Below are 23185 nucleotides of genomic sequence, written 5' to 3'. Positions count from 1 at the left end.
CAACCTACTACAGCACCATGGAGCACGGGCACTACCACCCCATCACAACCTATTACAGCACCACGGGCACCCTGGAACTAGATTTATTGTTTATTGTTTTATTATTGTTTGGGACTGCAAGCCCATCGTTTGATCCCTGATACCACTGTTGGTAGAGGGGACAGTTATTTGGATTAAACCAGGACTTGTAAATACACCCTTTGTTGTGGACATTGTATCCTTACCGCACCACTCACATCCTGTCTCCCCCTGAATTTATATAAGGAATTTTAACATTAATCCCAAACCATTAGGGCTTTAAGCAACAGTAAGCTCTGAATCCATTATCAGAGTGTGAGACAGCAATATCAATGCTTCAGGTCCACATCTTATCATCAGCACGTACAGCTATGGCCAAAAGTTTTGCACCTCGCTACAGAATTAAATAATTTTGCTTCATAAAGTTGAATGAAACCTGCTGAATAATGTTACATTAGCATATTGAATTACATACAGCTTTGTAGTTTTCTATATAGTTAACAAAAAACTGACAAAAATTGAAAATTTGACATTTCGAACATGAAATACTATACTACTATTATGGGTCCCTGTAGACTTTTGCGATATTATGTTGTAGTTTCTTTGATTAAGTGATGTTAAATAAATTATTTAAATGATGTTCTGTCACAAAGACGGCAGAGTGGGTGGCGTCAGACCAGAAGCAGGAAGGAATACAAACACAGAGACTTGGATTTTGGTTAGGCTGAGCGCGTGATCGCGCTCAGCATTTAATAAACAGACAGAGAAAATAAAAGGTTTGAAACAACAAAAACACAGGACACGGCACTTGACGCCAAAATAAACAGACATACAAAACGACTAAACACTAAACAGACGGTGCAGGACAGACAGACGAACAAACACGGTGAGTGAAAACACGTTAACTACTACTTTGACTATTATTATTATTATTTTACTTCACCTCCGTCTCCAATCCCGTTCTCCACTCACCGAACACCTAACCCTGACTGACTAAAAATGTGCCTATTTATACTGTTGTGCTGGGATTCAATTACTAATTAATTATTCACTTGAATCCCAGCACGTGAATTAATTCTGTGCACCCCGTGCTCACATATTACATTTAACCAGCACGTGAAGTGATTTGTGCCCTCCTCGTGCCTACATACAAATCTACACTTTTTAAATATACGTGAAACACAGACCCGTTTATATCCCGTGTACCAATCTATACACCAACATTAACATACGCACGCATACATACACAAAACACACAAATGCACACAGGGGCGGGGCACTTTGCCACATGTTCATATAGATTTTATTATTATTATTGTTATGTCTCAATCCTAAAATGGCCATAGCTGTACAACTAACAATAACAGAATAACATAATGGGCCAGGGGAATGGAAGCTATTTCTATGCCTGCAGTACTCTCTGTTACCAAGAGAGGTCTCAATTCACACCTTCATTTAGCCAAGATGGTCTGGGATTCTCATTCCTCCCTTTTATTTTATTTGTTTATTTAGCAGACCCTTTATCCAAGGCCACTTACAGAGACTAGGGGGGCTAGTTTTTATTATAACAATAAGTTATTGCATCGGTCAGTTCATAACACCCCCAGAAACAGTATTACATATGTGTAATGGGTGCAATATGTATGTACCAGTCTGTGCCGTTATGCAGTAAAAGGGGGGCGAATGTTAGGGGAACAAAATCTGAGATTACTATGGATTAATTGGATTGGGATCCTCATGGGAGAATGAGAGCCAAGGACATTGGGAACCCGTTACTGTAAATGTCACTGTATACTATGCCTTATAAAAGCTCACCACAGTACATTTGAACAGCAATTATGTAGTTTTCCCATTCTTTTTCCATGGCTATACTGTGCATTTACCACTGTTTACCACAGTTTATTACACTTTGCTATGCTTTACTGTGGTAAATCTTAGGGATAATAATAACCTTGCCAATTACTTTTGACTGCTCTCCTGAAGCAAAACTACAGTTTTGACATCCAATAATAACCCAAACAATTCCAAACAGCCATGCTTAAGTAATGTAAATACAATATGCATGCTTTCAGTACTGTGCTAAACAGCTACATCGTTTAATACAAGCAACAGTTGCTATTGATATATGAGTAAGAGTGTTTGTTAAACATTGTAATGGGGTGAATTTATTATTATTATTACATTTCTTAGCAGACACCCCTATCCAGGGCAACTTACAATTATTACAAGATATCACATTATTTTTACATACAATTACCCATTTATACAGTTGGGTTTTTACTGGAGCAATCTAGGTAAAGTACCTTGCTCAAGGGTACAACAGCAGTGTCCCCCTCTGGGATTGAACCCACAACCCTCCGGTCAAAAGTCCAGAGCCCTAACCACTACTCCACACTGCTGCCCTGAATAACAAATGTATTTTAAAACTCAAATATAAGAAAATATGGTATCACTTTTGAGTGGTTTTGTCACTGTGGTGGGCTCTTTAAAGTGTGTCTGTCCTTCATCTAAAGTTGTGTTAACTAGTGGAGGCTACTTCTCCATTGAGAAAAATGCTCAAGTAGAAACCTAGCCCTAATATTCCACACACTTTCAAATCCACGTCAACAACTATTCCCATTTCCCTACCTGCTGGTATCTCCTCAACCTCCAACCCACCAAAAAATAAAAATAAATGCCAGGACGGTCCGTGTGTGGGGATTCCTGAGGATTACCCGTCGTGCCCCGCGGGAAGAAGATGGCGGAGGAGGAGGAGGGAAGGAGATAAACTTTATCCCAGAGAAAACAGCCGAAACTGGGATAGCAAGCTGTGTGGGTGCTTTGGACAGCTAGAGGACGTGGCAGACTGGTCGAGTAGCGTTAGCTTCTATCTTCGCGGTAGCTGGAGACAGGACAGGCAGACCAGCGGAGGAGGCAACAGTGTCCGGGGAAAGAAAGAAATGAGACAATTGGATAAACTTTATATTCCCGGACAGAGTTAATATATACTGGAATATTATTACTAAGCAGGCACCTTGTGGAAACGAGAAGGTAAGCGTATAGTAATGTTTTATTTTTATTATATATTTTTTTTATCATTATCATTATCATTATCATTATTATTATTATTATTATTATTATTATTATTTAGTTAGTAAAAGGCTACGCAATGGTAATAACTTTATATTATTATTATGTTTATGCTCTGTCTGACATGGTCACTGACGTGGGGCACAGAACCGAACCCGAATCGGTAATTTACATTATATATATATATATATATATATATATATATATATATATATATATATATATATATACACACACAAACATTACAAGACTAGGATATCTGGAACTGTTGTTGATATTGTATAACTGTGAGAAATTGCTGTGATTTACAAGTTCGTGAAAACACCGCCAGCATGGAGAGTCCTGATGAACGGTACCGCTTGTTTTACAGGATCAGACGCGGACTAGGAGCTAATTCAAGAACAACATATTTTGTACGATGATGAGTATTTACTTAAAAACAAAGATCAATTGGTTTACGAAATAAAATCCTTTTCAACAGGCTCCCTCATTTTAATACAAAAGGCTGTAACCAAATTAATATTCTCCAAATTGTCCTCACTGGTGCTGCCTGTTGTATATTATTATTAAAAATAATAATTCTGTAACTGTTGATTTATCAAGTGTGTGTTGATTTATCAAGTGTGTGTGTATGTGTGTGTGTGTGTATATATATATATATATATATATATATATATATATATATATATATATATATATATATATATAATCTGATGAGTTTATTGGTTTTGGTTTTATGGCGCAAATCTAAACATTTAACAAATGTGATACTGCTACCGCCGCGTCTACACAATTTTTTTTTGGTGTTTTTTTTTACCCAAAGTCTGATCACCACCTGAAGTACAAGCACTGAGATGTATGCAAATAAGCTCCTCCCCCAAATAACTCATTTATAAAACAAAGCTCTGCATCAATCGTTGTGACCTTAGCTAGCAGGTAATGGTTTATTTTATAAGTTATTGACCAAAGATGTATTCCAAGTCTGTTTCAAAAGAGAGCGAGTAGCCCCAAGGTTAACCTTGTTGATGAGCAATGTTGACAAATGATGAGATCAGAGTGCAGGGGCGTCCTTTACAGGGTTAATGAGTTGAATCATCCAAGCTAGTGCATTCAAGACTGATGGTTAAGTATTTACTTGAGGGTGTGCAGACTAGGCATTGCCACATCTTAAAGGAAACATTGGACTTTAACAATGTGACATGGTAATGACACACTGCAGTAAATAGGACACAGTATCTTCTTGCAGTTCCGTGATCTTGCTTCATATACTGATTAGACTTTAACCCGAAATATTTTGAACAGGGTTAAAATCCATTGGGCACTCCTTTGGTGAAGTAGTGAAAAAAAAAAAAAAAAAAAAAATTCACACCAGGCAATGAAATTTGTCAAATCCAGGATCAAAGGGTCTGAAGCAAGATTTGATTTGCAAAGTGAGTGAACTGCTCTAGGGTTTCATACCAAAAGGCCACTAGAGTAAGGCAGTCTGCTTTCTGTATTTTACTATGCAGCCAAATGAATGTGTGATACAAATCATGATTTATTTTAACAAAAGAATATAAAACCTTTAAACTGAGTTACACTGTTTGACTCGGAAGGAAAGAAACTCGCAAGAAAGACTTTTACGAAATATTACTTGAAAGGCCCTTTACTCAAATATTAAATGAGTAACACAGATTATTGCATCAATTAAAAAAAAAAAATATATATATATATATATATATATATATATATATATATATATATATATATATATATATATATATATAATTGTGTACGTAATAAGTCAAATATAAAATGTTTATCACAAAACCCAACTGAATTAACTACAAAGAAGTGTCATACAGTAGTTTAAATTATTAATATATATACAGTGCTCCCCCTTTATAAGGCTGCCCTTTATACTGCAGAACAGGTTATAAGGTGGTATGGTCATGGCTCCCATTTGCCCCATAATGCCATTATGCTAACACTAGTATTCTCGTTATAAGGCAGAACACAAACAGCACGGTCTCTTAACTATGGCTCCTGACTACAGCGTTATAAAGGTGGAGCACTGTGTGTATTTCGTGGAAAAACAGTACGTAATTTTTTTTTTAATCCCTGCCTTTGTTGTTGTTTTTTTTAGCAATAAACTAAGTAGCAAAAGAATTTCAAAAGTATCTAAAATAAACTATTAAATAAGGAATACTGCACGTAGTATCCTTCTGATAAAAACTGCCAAGGTCAAATGAGGGCAGCTATCTAATGCATTGAGACAATTAAAACATAGCACAAATAAACTTTATAATTTTACAAGCAGAAACTATTTATTTAAGTTGACCACTTCATAAGACAAAAAGCAACTATAGGTTAACTATTGCTTTTTTATAAATGTTTTGCTAACGATGGAATGGTATGAAAAAAAGTAATTCTTGTAAAACAAAACAAAAATGGTCTAACGTTTCTATTACATTTCGCAGCATGATGTACTTTAAACAAATAACCTGTTTGTTTTCAAATCTTAATAGTCCTTTTAATAATTATTTGTTGAGGAAGCTAAAGACATGAAATATATTTGGTATCTTTAAGTCAGTCACGTATTCAACAAAGGGGCTTTGTTGCAAAAATATAAATCACTTTAAAATAAATACTAGGCCTTTAACTGACACAACGTTAGCTGAACTGACACAACTTAATGTATTAATTACATAATTGGCCTTCCTTTCATCTAGTCATTTTACTTTCTTATATTTAGTGATGCAGATTCAAAGTCTGATTTTTTTTTTCCAATAATAAAAATAAATGACCAGATGAACATAAATCATAAATTAAAATGTTTTATTTTCATAATAAAGTATCTTATGTTTCGGCTTCTGTTTCATTTATTAATGCGAAGGGGTGCTTTCTTTTTAGGTGTTCAAGCAGAACGGTTGTGCTGTTATGATAAATCATTGACTGTTTGCATAAAGAGCAAGTCACCGTGCCAGTGTTTCCATCTGTAGGAAGAAAACAAATTTGATCCTAGTGAAAAAATAGAAGAAAGTTGACGGCAAAATTAGCGATTAATCGATTAATTTGAATAATCATTGCAGCACTACTTGTTGCCAAATAAACACTTTAAATAAATGTGGGGAAAACACTGTTTTGTTTTTTATTTATTAGATTCCACATACAGATATGATCACAACATAAAAAGCAAATTATTTATCACTATACATAACATTTCCCTTGTAAATTTGGCCAGTGTTGAAGTGTGAGGCTTTTTTGAGTGACATACCTGCATCTTTATCCCCCAATCGTTTGCCAAATCTGAAACACTGACTTCAGCCGGTAGAGATCACTATTTGAAAGCTTGTGTTGCGTGTGCATCCTAATCTAGACTGTTTACTTCTTGCTGCCAAAACCTTTTTATATAGGGTGGCAATAGCAGCTGTCTAGGTCCTGCGTGTGTGTAGATAGATGATTATATATGTGTGTGTGTGTGTATATATATATATATATATATATATATATATATATATATATATATATATATGTATATGTATATGTATATGTATATTATATATATATATATATATATATATATAATATACATATATATATATGTATATGTATATTATATATATATAATATATGTGTGTGTGTGTGTTTATATATACACAGACGTGCTCAAATTTGTTGGTACCCTTACAGCTCATTGAAATAATGCTTCATTCCTCCTGAAAAGTGATGAAATTAAAAGCTATTTTATCATGTATACTTGCATGCCTTTGGTATGTCATAGAATAAAGCAAAGAAGCTGTGAAAAGAGATGAATTATTGCTTATTCTACAAAGATATTCTAAAATGGCCTGGACACATTTGTTGGTACCCCTTAGAAAAGATAATAAATAATTGGATTATAGTGATATTTCAAACTAATTAGTTTCTTTAATTAGTATCACACATGTCTCCAATCTTGTAATCAGTCATTCAGCCTATTTAAATGGAGAAAAGTAGTCACTGTGCTGTTTGGTATCATTGTGTGCACCACACTGAACATGGACCAGAGAAAGCAAAGGAGAGAGTTGTCTGAGGAGATCAGAAAGAAAATAATAGACAAGCATGGTAAAGGTAAAGGCTACAAGACCATCTCCAAGCAGCTTGATGTTCCTGTGACAACACTTGCAAACATTATTAAGAAGTTTAAGGTCCATGGAACTGTAGCCAACCTCCCTGGGCGTGGCCGCAAGAGGAAAATCGACCCCAGATTGAACAGAAGGATAGTGCGAATGGTAGAAAAAGAACCAAGGATAACTGCCAAAGAGATACAAGCTGAACTCCAAGGTGAAGGTACGTCAGTTTCTGATCGCACCATCCGTCGCTTTTTGAGCGAAAGTGGGCTCCATGGAAGAAGACCCAGGAGGTCTCCACTTTTGACAGAAAAACATAAAAAAGCCAGACTGGAATTTGCTAAAATGCATATTGACAAGCCACAATCCTTCTGGGAGAATGTCCTTTGGACAGATGAGTCAAAACTGGAGCTTTTTGGCAAGTCACATCAGCTCTATGTTCACAGACAAAAAATGAAGCTTTCAAAGAAAAGAACACCATACCTACAGTGAAACATGGAGGAGGCTCGGTTATGTTTTGGGGCTGCTTTGCTGCGCCTGGCACAGGGTGCCTTGAATCTGTGCAGGGCACAATGAAATCTCAAGACTATCAAGGCATTCTGGAGCGAAACGTACTGCCCAGTGTCAGAAAGCTCTGTCTCAGTCGCAGGTCATGGGTCCTCCAACAGGATAATGACCCAAAACACACAGCTAAAAGCACCCAAGAATGGCTAAGAACAAAACATTGGACTATTCTGAAGTGGCCTTCTATGAGTCCTGATCTGAATCCTATCGAACATCTATGGAAAGAGCTGAAACTTTCAGTCTGGAGAAGGCACCCATCAAACCTGAAACAGCTGGAGCAGTTTGCTCAGGAAGAGTGGGCCAAACTACCTGTTAACAGGTGCAGAAGTCTCATTGAGAGCTGCAGAAAACGTTTGATTGCAGTGATTGCCTCTAAAGGTTGTGCAACAAAATATTAGGTTAGCGGTCCCATCATTTTTGTCCATGCCATTTTCATTTGTTTTATTATTTACAATATTATGTTGAATAAAAAATCAAAAGCAAAGTCTGATTTCTATTAAATATGGAATAAACAATGGTGGATGCCAATTACTTTTGTCAGTTTCAAGTTATTTCAGAGAAAATTGTGCATTGTTCGTTTTTTGTGGAGGGGTACCAACAAATTTGAGCACGTCTGTGTGTGTGTATATATATATATATATATATATATATATATATATATATATATATATATATATATATAATATATATAGAGATACACACTACCGGTCAAAAGTTTTAGAACACCTCCATTTTTCCAGTTTTTATTGAAATTAAGCAGTTTAATGTCTCAATGTACTCTGAAATTAAAGCATAGAACAAATAAACAATTGGAGATAAAAAAAGAAATCATGGAATCGTTTTGTTTAACAAAATTTAATCTAAATTCTTGACTCATCAAAGTAGCCACCTTTTGCAGATATAACAGCCGAACACACTCGTGGCATTCTTTCTACAATGGAAATCAAATATTGTTCAGAAAGTTCTTCCCAACACTGTTGCAGAAGTTCCCACCCTTCTGTCCAGTTCATCCCAAACCAGCTCGATGGGGTTTAAGTCTGGAGACTGTGCTGGCCATTCCATGATTTGAAGCCTGCCGTCTTGTTCTTTTCTTCTAAGGCAGTTCTGACATAGCCTGGAGGTTTGTTTTGGGTCATTATCTTGCTGTAGGATGAACCCCTGACCAACTAGGCGTATACCAGAGGGTATTGCATGGCGCTGCAAAATGCAGTGGTAGCAGTTTTGGTTCAGGGTGCCACTCACTCTGTGCAAGTCGCCGACTCTGGATCCAGCAAAAGAGCCCCAGACCATCACGCTTCCTCCTCCATGTTTGATAGTTGGTGTCACACACCGAGGAACCATCCTTTCGCCTACTCGACGGTGTACAAAAACCCTGCATGATGAACCGAAGATTTCAAATTTTGATTCATCGGTCCATAAGACCTTCTTCCAGTCTTCAGTAGTCCACTGGCGGTGCTTCATGGCCCAGGCAAGCCTCTTTTTCTTATTTTGCCATCTTAGCAATGGCTTTCTTACTGCCACTCGACCTGTCAAACCTGCAGCTCGAAGTCTTCTCTTCACAGTTGAAACTGAGACTTGCTTACTTCGACCAGTGTTAAGCTGTGCTTGAAGCTGTTGTCCTGTGAGCCGCCTATCACGCAAGCTGTTGACTCTCAGAAACTTGTCTTCTGATTCTGTTGTGGCTTTGGGTCTGCCAGACCTCTTCCTGTCAGAGTTTCCTCCAGTTTCCAAGTGCCTTTTGATGGTGTAGGAAACTGTACTCACTGACACCTTGGCTTTCTTTGCAATTTCTCTAAAGGAAAGACCTACACTTTTAAGGGTTATAATGGTCTGTCTGTCTTCCTTTGTTAATTGCCTTTTTCTCGCCATTATGAGAGCAATATACTACTTCCTGCAGTACAGTACTGTCCAAATAATGCTTAAGAGGGTGTAGTAACACAGTCTGTTCCAACACTGCTTTTATACAGACTGAGGGTTTGTAAGTAATCAACAAAAGTTGGGACACCTGTAGGAATTGTTAGCATCAACTTTCAAGGCTTAATTTACTTCCATTGCTGCAGAACAGCTGTAAGTTGTTAACCCATTACTTGTTCCCTGAAAAAGGCCTTTTTGTATAACTCTGAAATGTACATTATTTTTCAGTTTTTGGTAACCTAAACTTTTTTTTTTAACCTCTGGCAGTTTACCGCCTACCTTTGTACCATTTCAGGTTATTCACTGGACTTGAACTGCTTAAATTTCAATAAAAACTGGAAAAATGTGGGTGTTCTAAAACTTTTGACCGGTAGTGTATGTATATGTGTGTGTGTATATATATATATATATATATATATATAAATTTTAGCTCGGAGCCAGCTGCCCAGCGTTTCGATATGTTGTACATATCTTTCTCAAGGGAGCCTGTGTTTGAATCAAAACATTGGAGGTATTTGTAGGTTTTTGACGGCATGACAACTACTTGTTGTTGTTTACATTCAAATCCATGATTTATTCTTACATGATATAATAGTGTTCTATATATTGTGACATCATTTTTACTTCTATCTTTGAATCTGTATTAATCCTAATTAACATTACTTTATAGAAACTTATATTTTTATTATATCATGCAATGCTGGCTCTGAGGATCAGTCTTGATTTGGCCTCCCCAGTGCATCATAATGCACAACTTTTGAATTAATTTTGTTTATTTATTTAAATGTTATATATTTATTGAAGTTAATTAGTTCATTCTTTTCTGTTGAGTCCCGCTGGCATAATCATGTTAAGTCTATTTATCTATTTACTTTCTTTAATTCTTCTATATGTCGCATTGTCTAATTTTAGCTGTTCTAATACTACAAACTTTACATCATTTATGTCATGTCCTTGACTGGTGAAGTACTGTACTATTGGTTCATTCATTTTTTTTATTTCTAATTAATGAAAGGTGGTTCTGAATTATTTTATATAAAGTAGTTCCAGTCTCTCCAACATATTTGATTTCATCACATTTTTCACAGGCTATTCCACAAACAACATTGCTATTTTTACAGTAGATATTAGTTTTTAGTGGATATGTGGTGTTCTTATGTTTAATTATATTTTTACTTTTGTCCATGTATTTACACACTTTACATCTACTGGTGCACATGTTCGTAGAACCTATTTTGTCAATTATTCTTATGTTTACTGTGAACTAAAATATCACCTAAATTATCTTATCTTTTGAATGCTACAACTGGGGCTTTAAGAAATACTTTTTTTTATTTTTTCTGAATTATGTAGAATCCACAAGTGTTTCCAAACTATCTTAGAAATATTGGGCAAAAGTTTAGAGTAAGTCATTACTAATGGGAGACTTTTGACCTTTTTATCTCTATTTTTATAATTTAGTAGATCATCTCTTTTTAGTTTATCCACTTTTCTTAACTCCGTCTCTATAATTCTTTCTTTGTATCCTCTTTTTTAAAGATTTGTTTTTAATACATTTCTTTGTTTTACATAGTCACTTTCTTTTGAGCATATTCTTCGTATTCTTATTCCTAGACCCTTTGGGATTGCCCTTTTAGTGTGTATCGGATGTGCAGAGGACATGTGTAAATACTGGTGCATGTCAGTAGGTTAACAGAAAAGGTCAGTCTCAATTGAACCTTCTTCAAGTTTTACTATGGTATCTAAAAATTATATTTCTTTTCTTGTCCATCGAAGGTCCACCTTAATATTACTGTGTATTTCATTTGCCATTTTATGAAACTGGAAAAGAGATTCTTCTCCATGTGTCCAAACCCCAAAAATATCATCTACAAACCGAATGTATTCTAAAGGTTCTCTCTCCGATTTTCTAAGTAATTGTTCTTCCCATTTCACCATGTATGTACTGGCAAAATGCATTCCTAATTTAGATCCTAATGCTGTACCATCGTTTTGCTTGTAATTCTTATTAACAAATGTAAAATAACTGTTTTCTAAAACTATGTTGATCATGTTCAGCACCTCTGCTGTTGGTATTAATTTATCTAGTCTATTATCTAGTGCTTTTTGACAAGCTTCTAAAGTTTCTTTACGAGGGACACTTGGGTACATGGATTTCACATCCATGCAAAATAAAATTGTATTCTCTGGAAGGTTGTGTTTTAGTGATTCAAGTCTTTTAAAAATTGTGTTGTATCCTTAACATAGCTTAGTAATTTCTCAACGTGCGACCTTTGTTTTTCTGCTATTTCAGCTATTATGTGTGTTGGATTATCAATTGTACTATCATTCGTATAGGGTGATTTCCTCTTGCTAGGCCTGTTCTTGCATTATGTGGCTGCATGTATTTTTTTAATTCTTTTGATATAATTCCTTTATTGTATAGTCTCTCCGCAATTTCCTCAACCTCTTTTACCGATTTATTGATCTTATTGCTTTTAACTTCTTCATATGTGTCTGTATTATTTAATTCACATTCTACAGATTTCATATAGTCATCTGTGTTCGTTATCACTATTCCTGAGCCTTTATCTGCTGGTCTTATCATTATATCATCATCATTTAACAACTCAGTCATAGCTTGTTCTTCAATATTGGTTAAATTAAGTTTACATCTTTTCTTTAGTCCTACTATTATTTCTTGTTTAACTACTTCATTATACATATCTAACCATTTATCTCTTCCATCCGGAGGAGTCCAAGTGCTTGTACTATTAACCTTAATCCCATGCTCATAATTACCCTCTGAATCTGAGATATTTTCATTGAAAAAATATTCCACTAATCTCATGCGTCTCTCCCACTCCTTTTAATTTAGTGGCCAGTTTATCTTTATCGATGTATCTTTTAGTCGGTATAAACTTAAGTCCTTTACTCAGTACTGCTTTTTGGGATGTGGTTTAAAGTTTTACTTGATAAATTAAATACTATGTCTTCTGTCTTATCTTTTGTGTATTTGATACCATTTCTATTTTTGGGTCTCCTATCTTTCTGTTTTGAATTCTCTGTCTTAGTCATGTTTAATTCTCTATTATGCATTTTATTTACTTTAACCTGGTTTATTTTTACTGTTTTAGATTTATTTTGATTATCTTTCTTAATTATGCCACAGTATTCAGATTTTCTTCTGGTTTCATTGTCTTCAAATACAATAACTGAGAAATGGTTATTGTTGTACAAAAAATTAATTGGATCGTTCTTATTTTTAATAGTTTCTATTGTGCCTTTGTATTTAAAACAGTCCTTATTCTTTAAGTCTATGTATACGTGTATGGGCCTATTTAGGAGGTCTACAGCTGCCAGAACTTCTGCCTCTGTAGCCCAAGAATCTATACTCCTGTCACTTAATTTCATTTTTTCAATATGGGTCACTGAGTCGATGTACATTTCATATGGTTTTATATTGCTTTCCATTAGTTGTGTTATATCATGGCTTATTGTTCGATGGTCATTTTGTGAACCGTATAAAACTACACCTAAACATCTAAAGAAACAGTTCCCATCCTTCTCTATTTGAACTATTGTAGTCGTCATAACTCTTATACTCGCATTGCTCAAGCATTCTATTCAAAAGTGTTTCAGCAGTGTTTTCCTTATTCTCGGATTTGCTATGATTTGAAATTAATTTCTTCTAGACCTATTCTATTTTGTAATCCCGGTTGACCTATTAATTTGTGTAATTTCATTAACTTTTTGTTGTTCAAATGTTTTGTAGTGGTTTGCTCTCAAGGTTGTCTACTTTACGAAGTAATTGTCTCATTTCTGATGTAGGGAACATGCAATTTATGCCCTCTCTCTCTCTCTCTCTCTCTCTCTCTCTCTCTCTCTCTCTCTCTCTCTCTCTCTCTCTCTCTCTCTCTCTCTCTCTCTCTCTCTCTCTCTCTCTCTCTCTCTCTCTCGATATAGATTATTTATATATATATATATATATATATTAATCTCACACATCAGACAGCTGTTTTTTCACTTTTTGCAAATTTTGGCAAGGTGGTAAAACACAACATTTTAGGGTTGGCAATTTTATAAAATGCAGTATTAAAAATCTAGCCTCATTCACAAATCTACATGAGCCACATTTCGGTTATGCTTCTGCTTAGTTGAGCGCCATCCCCGCCAGTGATACATAGTTTGAGTAGCGCATTAACCCTTTCACTGCTAGGGCTTTTGAAACCCTCAGTGCTTCCTGAATTTGGGACTGAATCATTTCAAAGTCAAATTTCTCACATGTCTTTAAAGGAAAGATAGGCAAACTATATATTGTTTTTTTTCATCACAATCTGAACTTTTCAGTGATGTTACATTTGTGGGCATATCTGGTCAATTATATTTTCTATGTAACTTTAAATCCCTGGAAACATGGTAATAAGACAAATTGTAGATGTCTCGCATTGCCAATATGTTGACTATATATGAAGAAAAAAAACAGTTCTAACAGTTATGTTTCTGTCACAGCTCCTTAAACATTATTATTAAAAATACAGTACAGTGTTTTGCCAGATTTTACTAAACCCATAGATGAGTAAGTTGTAGATTTGCTTCAGGGTGATGGTTTGCTGTGATTTAAAAAGTTATCAACAGTTTACTATCGTTTGCTGGTGTCAGAAGGCATCAAGAAGGAAGGAATGTTTTTAAAGCAACCAGATCTGAATGAGATGCCAGGCTGACTGCAGCGTGGGCAGAGATCTTCTGGTAATGTCTGTTTCAATGAAGAGTTTCCTCTAGTCTGCTGATGCCCAGGGACAACCCTCTTCAAAACTTGAGAGAGAGAGAGAGAGAGAGAGAGAGAGAGAGAGAGAGAGAGAGAGAATTAACCATTAGTTGTAAGGTTACAATTCTGAACTACCGTGTATGTGTGAATATTGCTGTATTTACATACATTTAACGCATATTCTAGAAGAGGTCTTACTAAGGCCTTTTTTATAGCTTCCCCACATTGTCTAGATGAAAACATTTGAGTCGACATAAACTAGATCTTTTTCATAGGTACCTTCTTCAATTTCACTATCTCCCATATGGTTTTTATAATGGACATTTTTATTGCCTGCGTGCAGTACCTTACACTTTTCTATGTTAAATGTTATTTGCCATGTTTCTGCCCGGTTCTGAATGTTGTCTAGATCATTTTGAATGACCTTTGCTGCTGCAACAGTGTTTGCCGCCACTCCTATTTTTGTGTCATTTGCAAATTTAACAAGTTTGCTAACTATACCAGAATCTAAATCATTAATGTAGATTAGGAAGAGCAGAGGGCATAATACTGATCCCTGTGGTACTCCACTGGTTACCTCGCTCCATTTTGAGGCGTCTCCTCTAAATCAGTACTTTATGTTTTCTAACCACTCCCTAATCCATGTGCATGCATTTCCTTGAATCCCTACTGCGTTCGGTTTGAGAATTAATCTTTTATGCAGGACTTTGTCAAAAGCTTTCTGGAAATCTAAATAAACCATGTCGTATGCTTTGCAATTATCCATTGTCGATGTTGCATCCTCAAAAAAAAAATCAAGCAGGTTAGTTAAACACGATCTTCCTTTCCTAAAACCATGCTCACTGTCTCCCAGGATACTGTTACTATATTAGTACTTTTCCATTTTGAATCTTATTATAGTTTCCATAAGTTTACATATGAACAGAAGTGAGGCTTATTAGTCTTAGGTACCTGGTTCAGTTTTGTCTCCCTTTTTGTGGATCGGTATTACATTTGCAATTTTCCAGTCTGTCGGTACAACCCCTGTCTTGCATGATCTTGGTTAGCGGTTTGTAAATAACTTCTTTAATTTCTTTGAGTACTATTGGGAGGGTCTCATTCAGCCCAGGGGATTTGTTTATGTTAAGAGCTCCTAGTCCCTTTAACATTTCTGCCTCTGTTATGCTAAAATTATTTAAAACTGGATAGGAACAGGTCGACCTGGGCCATGTTGTCCGTATCCTCCTGTGGGAGGGTGCGGGTATTCACTGACACGGGAGACAGAAATGGTAGTTGACAACACCACACAGGTGCTCGGTTTTATTATTTTCTTTTGTATTCTGGTGAGGTGCACTGATTTCTTTGAGCCCATAGAGGGCGCTTGTGGTCCGTGGTCTGGCTACCAGCTATGGTATCCAGAACCAACGGGGAATACCACGGCAGGGTACTCGGGTACAGTCCGGCACTCGCAGGTGCTCACAAATTTATAAAAACGAAAAAGGCAAAAAGAAACAGGGAAAATAAAACACAGTAAGGAAAAACTACAAAATAAATGTGCTGCACTTTGCAGCGTGAATCTCCCCAGTCGCCGCTACCCGTACGACCCGGGACTCCGTCCTACACTCTGCTGTCTCCAACTCACTGCACAACAATACTGGGGCTGCCCAACGATCCCCCACTTTTCCCTTTCTTTAAAATTATTTTCTTTGATTTTTCTTTCTGGGCGTTTGTTATCCTCCCGTCCCTCGGTAGTCAAAACGAGACCGCTTTGCTCGCTGTTCCAGTCTAAAGGGGCAGATCTGAGGAAACAACAGAGTGTTACTTTATAGGTTAACAATCCCATTAAAGTCCGCCTCCCAGCCACTTGGAGAGGGGAAAAGCACACACACCCTCTTCCCCACCTCTCTGTGTCACCGCCATGACTGGCAGGCAGACCCCATGGGACTGCCGCCCCCTTCCTGCAGCATCGTGCATGCGTCAGACGGCCAGTCCAGGTCTCTCCCTGTTACACATCCTCCCCCTCAGAATGGCTCCACTGGTCCATTCGAAATCCTACACCCCCATGCCTTCCCGAGAGAAAAAATCAGCATTTAGATGGAGCTTTCCTGCTCGGTGGACAACCCTGGAGGCATAGGGCTGCAGGGCCAAGTACCACCGCGTGATTCTGGCATTGTTATTTTTCATCCGGTGAAGCCATGCTAAGGGGGCATGATCTGTAATCAGGGTGAAGTGTCGCCCCAGGAGGTAGTACCGGAGTGACTCGACTGCCCATTTTACTGCGAGACACTCCTTCTCGATTGGAACTATAGTTCTTTTCACGGGGAAGGAGCTTCCTGCTGATATACAGGACCGGGTGCTCGCTTCCCCGCACCTCCTGAGACAACACTGCCCCGAGATCTGTCTCTGACGCATCCGTCTGCAGGGTGAACCTCTTGCTGAAATCAGGACTGCACAGCACTGGCTTGCTACACAGCCTCCGCTTCAGAGCGAGAAAGGCCCTCTGGCACGGCTCCGTCCACTGAACCGTATTTGGGGCAGCCTTCCGGGTGAGGTCTGTCAAGGGCGTAGCGAGCGTGGCGAAGTTCGGAATGAACTTCCTATAATAGCCTGCTAGTCCCAAGAAAGAGCGCACCTGGGTTTTGGTCGCAGGGACCGGCCAGTCAGTCAAGGCTTTCACCTTAGCAATCAGCGGTCTGATCTGGCCGCCCCCTACTCGATACCCCAAATACTCCGATTCACTCTTCCCAATGGCACATTTCTTTGGGTTAGCAGTGAGCCCAGCCTCCCGCAAGGATTGCAATACCGCCGCTACCTTACACAGATGACTCGGCCAATCCTCACTGTGGATAACCACGTCATCTATGTAAGCAGCGGCGTACTGCTGATGGGGCCGCAAAATGCGATCCATCATCCGCTGGAAAGTGGCTGGTGCTCCGTGCAACCCAAAGGGCATGGTCCTAAATTGGTATAACCCGAAGGGAGTCGAAAACACCGTCCTTTGTCTGGGTTCCGGGGTCAGGGGTATCTGCCAGTACCCTTTCGTTAAATCCAGTGTTGTCATAAAATGAACCGTGCCTAGACGCTTCAGCAACTCATCTACCTGGGGCATGGGATAAGCGTCAAACCTCGATTTCTCATTAACTCGCCTGAAGTCAATACAAAATCGTGTGGACCCGTCTGGCTTATTCACTAAAACAATCGGACTGTTCCAGTCACTTTGGGACTCCTCTATTACCCCCAGTCTGAGCATTTCGTCAATTTCCGTTTTTATTACCTTGTCTTTTGCGCTCAGGTATGCGGTACGGCCTCTGGCGAACTAGCGCCCCCGGCTCAGTCTCAATGTGATGGTGGGCTACTCGAGACTGCCCCGGGACGGGAGAAAACACATCAGGAAATTCCGTCACAAGTGCCCGAGCCTGACATTTCTGTGTTGGTGTCAGATTTTCCGCAATCTGTACGGACCCTGTTTTCGCCACCACAGAAAGATCAGTGACGTCATCTGCCTGCGCCACTACCAATGCCTCCGATTGCAGCCAGGGCTTCAAGAGGTTTATATGATAAATGTGTTTCTCTGTCGCGCCGGCTGGCAGATCTCATAGTCCACCTTCCCAATCCGGCGTGTAACCTCAAAGGGTCCTTGCCACTTAGCCAGAAGTTTCGACTCAGAACTGGGTAATAATAGAAGTACTTTATCCCCCGGCTGAAATGTGCGCAACCGGGCTCCTCCGTTGTATTGCGTCTCCTGTCTGTGCTGAGCCTGCTGCAAATTGTCATGCGCCCATTTTCCCACAGACTCAAGACGTTTGCGCAGGTCCAACACATACCGGACTGTATTAGTCGAATTGTCCTGCTGTTCCTCCCACATCTCTTTGACCAGATCGAGCACACCCCGGGGTCTTCGCCCATACAGCAGCTCGAATGGCGAAAAACCCGTGGAAGCCTGGGGTACCTCTCTGATCGCAAAGAGAAGGGGAGGAATCAGCTGGTCCCAGTAACGCACATCACTATTAATAAATCTGCGCAACATGTTCTTAAGGGTTTTATTAAAGCGCTCCACAAGACCATCGGTCTGAGGATGAAACACCGAGGTCCTAATGGTCTTAATCCCCAAAAGTTTACATGTTCCGCGGATTAGTCGGGACATAAAGTTGGTGCCTTGGTCGGTTAGTATTTCTTTGGGAATCCCCACTCGGGAAAAGACCTTCACAAGCTCGTTGGCAACAGATTTGGCTGAGGCAGAGCGAAGGGGAATGGCCTCGGGAGAACGTGTGGCGTAATCCAGAATGACCAATAGGTGTGTGTATCCCGCCGCACTCCTCTCCAGCGGCCCAACCAAATCCATTCCAATACGCTCAAACGGAGCTTCTGCTAGGGGCAACGGCACCAGTGGGGCTCGTGGGACGGCTCTAGGACTAGCCTTCTGACACTCCCCACAACGTTCGCAAAAACGTCTGACGTCACCATCCAGCCCCATCCAGTAGAACCGTGACACAAGCCTTGCTTTAGTCTTATCCCTGCCCAAATGACCAGACAAAGGAATAGCGTGAGCCAGCCGCAGTAAATCCTCCTTAAAGGGATGAGGAATCAGCAACTGGTGACGCACTTCCCCGGTCTGGGGCAATTTGTCAACAAGGTACAGGAGGTCTCGAGCGATTTCAAAGTGAGGGTACGTGGCGGCGCGTCTGGGCTCGACCACCCGACCATTAACCACCGCTGCTTGGTCAAAGAGCCTGCCCAGCACGTCGTCATGCCCTTGCTCGAGTCGGAAGTCACGGGAACGAGCTAAAAAATCAGCTCCCATGGCTTCCAGCTCGGGATCAGGTTGGTCCTGAGCGGCGGCAGCCGAACCAGACCCCTGCGCTGGCTCCGCGGTCTCCCCCCAAGACTCTTCACCAATCGCCCCCACCTGAAACATCTCAAATCCCTTCCACTGCCAGCCCTCGTTCTTAGCAGCCCGGCGCTCCTGTTTAGTTTTACGGGGTTTAAATTTATGACAAAACCACTCTGGGTCGCGAAAGGGAAATATCTCTCCAATTACTTCCTCTTTCTTAGCCAATAGGGAGGACGGGGCCGTCAGGGCAACCAACCAACTCTTGAATTGCCCACAGTCCCGTCCCAGAACTACCGGTACCGGCAATCGAGGACACAACCCCACCTGCACCTGTGTCATCTGCTGGCCAATTTTCACCGTTATGCTAACCTTAGGATAAGAGCGTACATCCCCATGAATACATTTAATATGCACCCGACCCAATATTTGTTTATGCCCCGGTGAGATTAGGCTATCCTGTATTAGGGACTGACCACACCCTGAATCCAGGAGCGCCTGGGTTTGTGTACCATCCACGGTTACAGGAATAACAAAACCCGTCTGCTGGAGTGACTGAGGTAATTGAACATGCTTACCTGGTCGGCTGAGGTCACACTCCATCACGGGGCAGTCCCGCGCGATGTGGCCGACCTCCCTGCACGTCCAACACCTTGGTGGGCTGGTTTCTCGCCCCGACGCTTCAACAAGGGGTGGAAACACTGGAGCCATCAAAGGGGCTCGACGGTAAGGTGGCCGCGCGAGACCCCGGTCCGACACCGCGGCAGCCCGTGGGTAACCCCACCCTGCCCCAGTTCCCGGGCCGGGAGCTCCCGCTGACACCCCCCGTCCAAGTACCTGTCTACCCCTTCCCCCCAGTCCCTTCGCCCTCTCCGGGGCCAGTGGAGGGGGTGATACAGCAATTGTGCTCCTTCCAGGCAGTCTTGCTGGCGTTGGCTCTGCTGCCTGGAACTGTTCCGCCAACTCGACCGCCCGATCCAGAGTGGCAGGTGCCTGCCGTTGCACCCACAGCCGAGGTGCCGGTGCCAAGCACTCCAGGAAGCGCTCCACCACGATCAACTCCACTAACCTGGCTTTGGTGCTCGCGTCCGGGTTCAGCCAGCCCATGGCGTAATCCTTTAACCGATTAAATTATTTATTTTTTAGCAGACGCCCTTATCCAGGGCGACTTACAAGATATCACATTATTTTTACATACAATTACCCATTTATACAGTTGGGTTTTTACTGGAGCAATCTAGGTAAAGTACCTTGCTCAAGGGTACAGCAGCAGTGTCCCCACCGGGGATTGAACCCATGACCCTCTGGTCAAGAGTCCAGAGCCCTAACCACTACTCCACACTGCTGCCCTATGCCGATACCGATGCGCGATAGTTCTGGGATGCTCCTCTGCTGAGAACCGCTCCTCCCGGAACTTTTGCCGGTACCCCTCTGGGGTAGCCCCCACGCGGTTAAGGATGGCCGCTTTCAGCGCAGGGTAGTCCATCATCCTCTCAGGGGAAAGCGTTCTCGCTGCTGCCTGTGCCTCTCCCGTCAGCTGGGGCAAGAGGTAGCTGGCCCACTGTGCCTGAGCCCACCCGGCCGAGGTCGCCAGGGCCTCAAACACCTCCAAGTAGGCTTCGGGTTTATCCTCGGCTGTCATCTTGGTGGGTCTCTGTAACCTGGGGTCAGGACCTGCCCGTCGAGCAGCCCCCTGCACTGCAGCAGTTAGGGTCTGGCGCAGGAAGTCCATCATGGCCGCAAACTGGGCGGCATCCATTTCTTCTCCGTTGGTGGGTGCACTGCTTTGTTTGGGCAGTGCCAGTGAATCCCACTTCTAACACCACGTGTGGGAGGGTGCGGGTATTCACTGACACGGGAGACAAATTGTATTTGACAACACCACACAGGTGCTCGGTTTTATTATTTTCTTTTGTATTCTGGTGAGGTGCACTGATTTCTTTGAGCCCGTAGAGGGCGCTTGTGGTCCGTGGTCTGGCTACCAGCTATGGTATCCAGAACCAATGGGGAATACCACGGCAGGGTACTCAGGTACAGTCCGGCACTCGCAGGTGCTCACAAATTATAAAAACGAAAAAGGCAAAAAGAAACAGGGAAAATAAAACACAGTAAGGAAAAACTACAAAATAAATGTGCTGCACTTCGCAGCGTGAATCTCCCCAGTCGCCGCTACCCGTACGACCCAGGACTCCGTCCTACACTCTGCTGTCTCCAACTCACTGCACAACAATACTGGGGCTGCCCAACGATCCCCCACTTTTCCCTTTCTTTCTTTAAAATTATTTTCTTTGATTTTTCTTTCTGGGCGTTTGTTATCCTCCCGTCCCTTGGTAGTCAAAACGAGACCGCTTTGCTCGCTGTTCCAGTCTAAAGGGGCAGATCTGAGGAAACAACAGAGTGTTACTTTATAGGTTAACAATCCCATTAAAGTCCGCCTCCCAGCCACTCAAGAGAGGGGAAAAGCACACACACCCTCTTCCCCACCTCTCCGTGTCACCGCCATGACTGGCAGACAGACCCCACGGGACTGCTGCCCCCTTCCTGCAGCATCGTGCATGCGTCAGACGGCCAGTCCAGGTCTCTCCCTGTTACACCTCCTTTGTAAAAACCTGTGAAAAGTAATCATTTCATATATTTGCCATTTTTTCTCTTCATCTATTCTTTTGCCATTTGTATCTCTTAGACATTATACTTCCTCCTTGAATGTTCTTTTGCTGTTATAATATTGGAAAAGCTTTTTGGAATTGGTTTTAGCCCCCTTGGCAATGCTCATTTCGATTTCTCTCTTGGCCTTTCTAACTTCCTTTTTGACTTGCGCTTGCAGTTCCAAGTACTCTTTCTGTGTACTTTGTTCTTGGTCCCTTTTTAAAAGCTTTTTTCTCTGAATATTGTTTTTTAATTGATCTATTAAACCATTTTGTTTTAGATTTTGATTTATCTTTTGGGATGTAATTGTTTTGCACCTCTAGTATTACATTTTTTAAAAAGTAGCCATCCTTTTTCTGTGATTGTTTTCTCTATTTTACTCTGTAAAAGAATCGCACCTCTCCACGTTTCGTTGCCCCTTTAAAACACGACCCAACACACACAGGAATGGATTTTTAAAGCGCGGTTGCGCTATTTTTAATAAACAATACAAAAATAAACAAACACCTAGCTCTTTTTGAGCACTAACTAAACAAAACAGGAACCTAAACTAAAAGACAGGGCAGCTAAGCTGTTTACCTGTAACACAAAATAAACAACACAGCACACACAAAAAGGCTCTACACTACCTTTTCCTTTTAAATTACGGCTGTACCCACACACCAGCACAGTCGGGCTTCTACACACTTCAGCAGCCAGGAGCAGACTGACTGCTCTCCTTATAAACCCTGCACCTGGCTCTAATTTACAATCATAGCCAGATGCAGGTGATAATTAACAATAAAACAATTAACAAAAACAATTAAACAATTAAACAAAACAAACCCACAAGGTGCCTACGCACATGTTTTTCTGCAGGGAGGATTTAACCCCCTCCCTGCTGTCTTACAACTCCAATCTGCTTCTGTTAGTCTCTGTTTCATTCCTTCATAGTTTGTCTTTTTAAAATTGTAAACCTTAGCTTTAGTTGTTACTTTGGGGGTTTTAACTAGCACTTCAAATGAGACCATGTTGTGAACCGAGTTTGCCAATGGTTCTCTAACCACTGTTTTAGTTATTCTGTCTTCGTTATTTGAAAAATCGAAGCATGCCCCCCCCTCTAGTCGGTGCATTAACAAATTGTGTTAGGAAGCAGTCATTTGTCATTTCTACCATTTCAATTTGGTCTGTCGTGCTCCCCACCGGGTTTTCCCATTTTATATGGCGGAAGTTGAAATCCCCCATTAGTGTGGCATCTCCTTTGCTACACTCATTTCCAATGTCATTGTGTAACAGATTATTTTGCTTGGTATCTGAATTTGGTGGTCTATAGCATACCCCTTATGCCCT

The 23185-nt window shown here is 40.5% G+C and overlaps 1 protein-coding gene across 3 annotated transcripts in view; it reads left to right on the top strand.

The window, feature by feature from the left end:
• The first annotated feature begins 2677 nt into the window (after nucleotides 1–2677).
• LOC117402967 (tight junction-associated protein 1-like) overlaps nucleotides 2678–23185 on the top strand; it is an 84277-nt gene continuing 63769 nt past the window's right edge. For 2 of the 3 annotated variants that reach the window (XR_004663485.2, XM_034004708.3), the window contains exon 1: nucleotides 2684–3048. The gene's annotated coding sequence lies outside the window, so the exon portion shown is untranslated. Of the gene's footprint in view, nucleotides 3049–23185 lie in introns of all 3 variants that reach the window. The other variant, XM_059023844.1, reaches the window with a different exon arrangement.

This window comes from Acipenser ruthenus, chromosome 5 (assembly GCF_902713425.1).
Source record: "Acipenser ruthenus chromosome 5, fAciRut3.2 maternal haplotype, whole genome shotgun sequence".
Taxonomy (NCBI): domain Eukaryota; kingdom Metazoa; phylum Chordata; class Actinopteri; order Acipenseriformes; family Acipenseridae; genus Acipenser; species Acipenser ruthenus.
Note: the sequence above shows the minus strand (reverse complement) of the source record. Positions and strands in the feature narration are given on the sequence as shown.